This window comes from Pantherophis guttatus, chromosome 9, assembly GCF_059756535.1.
Source record: "Pantherophis guttatus breed Tessera chromosome 9, ASM5975653v1, whole genome shotgun sequence".
In the NCBI taxonomy this organism is placed as follows: Eukaryota; Metazoa; Chordata; class Lepidosauria; order Squamata; family Colubridae; genus Pantherophis; species Pantherophis guttatus.
Window position 1 is genome coordinate 15,203,298 of NC_142071.1, and position 5,198 is coordinate 15,208,495.

Sequence of the window (5,198 nt, forward strand, 5' to 3'; positions counted from 1 at the left end):
ACAGCTGCAATCACACACATTGCTCCTAGAAGCACGAAGCCGAAAATACCAGCCTGAAGATGACGAATGAGACTTCGTTGAAACGTTGCCAAGACACCTCCAATTTTATGCGGGAGAAAACCCAAATAATCAAAGACCTACATACAAACACCCGCGAAAACCTCAGAAAACATATATGTATATGTATATGTATATGTATATGTATATGTATATGTATATGTATATGTATATGTATATGTATATGTATATATGCATATTCTTTCTAGCCAGGTTTTACCTACGTAAACTTAGTTGTTCTACAGCCCTAGGTTCTGTGAAATCTCATTCACAAGTTTCTGGGCCTTTTTTTCTGCTGACAAACTGCAACTCTGTGTTGCTCTCTGGGAGACTCAGATAGCTATTTCTGCCTCTTAAGGCGTCTTCGGTGAGCCACACCCACTTCTCAGATATCCTCCCTGTAAAGGTGCAATGTATCTTTTTTCCTTTTTCGTAGGCTTTTATGTGCATATTGTGGGTGTGGCTCACCGAAGGCGCCTTAAGAGGCAGAAATAGCTATCTGAGTCTCCCAGAGAGCAACACAGAGTTGCAGTTTGTCAGCAGAAAAAAAGGCCCAGAAACTTGTGAATGAGATTTCACAGAACCTAGGGCTGTAGAACTATATATATATATATATATATATATATATATATATATATATATATATATATATATATATATATATATATATATATATATATATATATATATATATATATATATATATATATATATATATATATATATATATATATATATAATATTATACATAATATATAATATAAATAATCCCAGTGATGGCTGTATATCAAATATAAACTAGTGGTGAAATGCTACCGGTTCGCATCGGTTCGGCCGAACCAGTAGTGATAAAAACTACCAGTTCGTGCGAACTGTTAGTAAAAAAAGCTACCAATTCCTCTGAACTGGTATTTCCGATGATCAGCTGTGCCGCGCAATTTAAAATCGCTAGAAAGCAGGAAATCCTGCTTTCTAGTGAATCTAAATTGCATGGCACAGCTGTCCCCTCCCCTTGCTGTTCTACTTACCTTCCCAAGCCTTTTTCTGTGCAAAGCACATGTTTGGTGCGTACTGCGCATGTGCACATGCACAGTGTGCATTCCGTGTGCACAGTGCATGCACACGCAGCTGTGTTTGTCTCACACTGTGCTTGCGTGCGCATGCAGCACGTGTTGGCACACACTGCACATGCGTGGCCAGTGAACCGGTGGCAAACCGGTTCAGATTTCACCACTGATATAAACCCAATTTGTATTCTAATTCTTATGCTGCTTTCTCCTGCCAGGCAAATGCAACAGACTGAATGACCTTCTCTTCATCCAGTTTCCATCTGTCTCTTGCTTTGGTGCCAGGGTATTTACTTTTGTTTACTAGCTCTCAGAACAAAAATGTGCTCTGTGCTATTTCTTTGAAACATTTTTCCCAAACCCAATAAACTCCCATCAGCCCCAGATAGCAAGATCTCTGGATACAGTAGCTGGGACTCATTTCCACCGACTACTCTAAGAGAAGGATATTGAGACTGGCAGTCACTACAGTAATGGTCTTTTCCCACCCCGTTTCTACCCCTACCTGCAGAGCTATTGATATAGACTCTCTTATGGTAAAAAAAAAATCCTATAATATTTCTTTTTCTCTCCTATTGCTTGTATTTTATTTGCAACTGTTTATATTGCTTATAATTCACTTTTTTTTTTATTTGATTTATATGCCGCCCTTCTCCGGAGACTCAGGGCGGCTTACAGTGCGTTAAGCAATAGCCTTCATACTTTTGTATATTTATACAAAGTCAGCTTATTGCCCCCACAAACTGGGTCCTCATTTAACCTACCTTAGAAAGGATGGAAGGCTGAGTCAACCTTGAGCCTTGGAGAGATTCGAACCAGCAGTAAATTGCAGGCAGCTGTGTTAATAACAGGGTGCTTTAAACCACTGTAGTACCAAGGCTCTTTGAAAGGACTGCTGCTAACCTGAGAGGTAGACAAGGCTACCTTAATCTGATTAAGGTACCTTGATACCTTAATCACTCAAAAGTGATCTTGAGATAGGGGACATAGTCATTGAGCCCTTGTCATGGTCGGATCACTCTCTCCTTCGCCTTGACCTTCAAACCGCGGTACCCCGCCACAGGGAGGCGGAACCGGTAAGATGGTACCGCCCCAGGCGCCTGATGGAACCTGATAGGTTCCAGATGGAGCTTGGGCGAATCCCCGAGGATCTCGCTCACGCCTCGACTGGAGACCTAGTGGCCACCTGGGACAGGGCAGCCGCTGGAGCTCTGGATCGAGTCGTGCCTTTGCAGCCTCTGACCCGGCGCCGATCTCACCTGGCTCCTTGGTTCACCGAGGAGCTGAGGGAAAGACGCTTAGAGAGTAGTTGGAGGGCTAGTCTTTCTGAATCGGACTGGACACTGGTAAGATCTCATATTAAGAATTACCTAGTGGTGATAAAAGCAGCAAAATGTACCCATTTTGCTGCTCTTATTGCATCATCAGATAATTGCCCGGCCGCCCTGTTTAGGGTGACCCGCTCCCTGCTCCACCAGGAAGCATGGGAGGACCCCTTGGAGGGAAGATTTTGTTCAATATCTGCATGACAAAATCACTCAGATTCGGGAAGGTCTGGACTCCGATTGGGTAGGTCCAGTGAGGGTGACTGAGGCAGGTCTTGAGAATGTTATCTGGGATGAGTTTGATCCTGTGACCCCAGATGACATGGACAGGATTCTGGGTAGATTGAACGCGACCACATGTTTGTTGGACCCATGTCCCTCCTGGTTAGTGCTGGCTTCCCGGGAGGTGACGCGAGGCTGGCTCCAGGGGATTATAAATGCTTCATTGGGTGAGGGTGCCTTCCCTGCTGCCTTGAAGGAGGCGGTGGTGAGGCCTCTCCTCAAGAAGCCCTCCCTGGACCCGGCAGTATTGGCTAATTATCGTCCAGTCTCCAACCTCCGCTTTGTCATGAAGGTTGTTGAGAGTGTGATTGCGCGACAGCTTCCCCAGTACCTGGATGAAACATCGTATCTGGATCCGTTCCAGTCGGGTTTCAGGCCTGGGTACAGCACGAAAACGGCATTGGTCACGTTGGTTGATGATCTCTGGAGGGCTTGCTCCTCTGTCCTGGTCCTGTTAGATCTCTCAGCGGCTTTTGATACCATCGACCATGGTATCATGCTGCACCGGTTGGAAGAGTTGGGGGTGGGAGGCACCGTACTACGGTGGTTCTCCTCCTTTCTCTCTGACCAGTCAGAGTCTGGTTGACAGGGGGGCAGAGGTCGACCCCGAGGCCCCTTATATGTGGGGTGCCACAGGGATTGGTCCTCTCACCCCTTTTGTTCAACATTTATGTAAAGCTGCTGGGCGAGATCATCCGTGGTTTCAGGGTGAAGTACCATCAGTACACTGACGACACCCAGCTGTACATCTCCACCCCGGACCACTCCAACGATGCCCTTGAAGTGATGTCCCGGTGCCTGGAGGCCGTACGGATCTGGATGGGGAGAAACAGGCTCAGGCTCAACCCATCCAAGACAGAGTGGCTGTGGTTCCAATGTCCCGATATAGTCAGCTGGTGCCATCGCTGACTATTGGGGGGCGAATCATTGGCCCCCATGGAAAGGGCTTGCAACGTGAGCATCCTCCTGGATTCATGGCTGTCTTTAGAAGAGCACTTGACGGCCGTGACTGGGAGGATTTTTCATCAGGTTCGCCTGATCCGCCAGTTGCGTCCCTTTCTAGATCGGGATTCTCTATACACAGTCACTCATGCCCTCGTCACCTCTTGTCTGGACTATTGTAACGCTCTCTACATGGGGCTCCCCTTGAGGTGCACTCGGAGGCTCCAACTGGTGCAGAGTGTGGCCGTGTGGGTGGTTATGGGAGCGACATGGAGTTCCCATGTAACACCTCTCCTGCGCGAGCTGCACTGGCTCCCGGTGGCCTTCCGAGTGCGCTTCAAGGTTCTGGTTATCACCTTTAAAGCGCTCCATGGCTTAGGACCTGGTTATTTACGGGACCGCCTGCTACCACCAATAGCCTTCAACAGGCCAGTACGCTCCCATAGAGAGGGGCTCCTCCGCGTGCCGTCGGCCAAACAAGGTCGACTGGCGGCCCCTAGGGGGAGAGCCTTCTCTGTGGGGGCACCTACGATCTGGAACGAGCTCCCCCCGGAGATACGGAGGATCCCGGATCTGCGCACCTTCCGTCGCACGCTTAAGACTTTTTTATTTCATCAAGCTGGCCTGGCCTAAATCTTCTCCCCTTTTTAAATGTAAATTTTAATTTGTTTTTAAATTATGGGGTATTTTAAATTCAGCCAAATTATTTAATTCGTTTTTAATTTATTTTAAATTTTTGTATTTATGTGTTTTATCTTGTGGCTGTTCAGCGCCCTGAGTCCTTCGGGAGAAGGGCGGTATAGAAATTTAATAAAATAAATAAAAATAAATAAATAAATCTATTTTACAACATGAATTTTGCCTTTACTTTCAAGGGAAGGACATGATCCTTGTTCATTTATTTATTTATAAAATGTATTAGCCATCCATCTTGCCTCACGGTAATTCACTACAATATACAATATAGAGCAAATCTCCCTGCTCTATGACATAGTTTTAAATAGCAAAATCCAGATTGGGAGCTTTGACTTCTCTATGCTGTACAGGTGGCACTTGGAGAAGTCCCTCTGCAGGTGCTTAGAGGCCCTTTCGTTGTTGTATGAAGCGGTTTTGTATAACAGAAGGTAAGTTCAGCTACTTTGCAGTACCAGGGATTGGTGGAAACTAACTGTCCCAGCTCTCTGATGCAACTTGATCCCCGATTTAGGCATGCCTGTCTTTGTAGCACCTGGGGTGGACAGGGAACACCTTGGGCCCAGTCGGGAGCGTCTCCTCGCTTCTATGGCTTCCACTGCAACCTGCAGACGAGGGAGCTGCTGTTCTGCGCTCTGCACACGCTCAGGGGCAGCTTGGCCGCTCTGCGTCTCGCCCTGCTTTTGCCCGCGCGTCTCCCTCGCGTTTTCCTGGCCCCGCCCTTCAGCACTTTGGCCAGCTCCTCTCCTCCAGCCCCGCCCCTCTCCTTTCCCGGCGATTTCCGGGTTGGCGTGAGAGAGAAAGGCGGGGTAGAGTGGGGGGGACGCAAAGC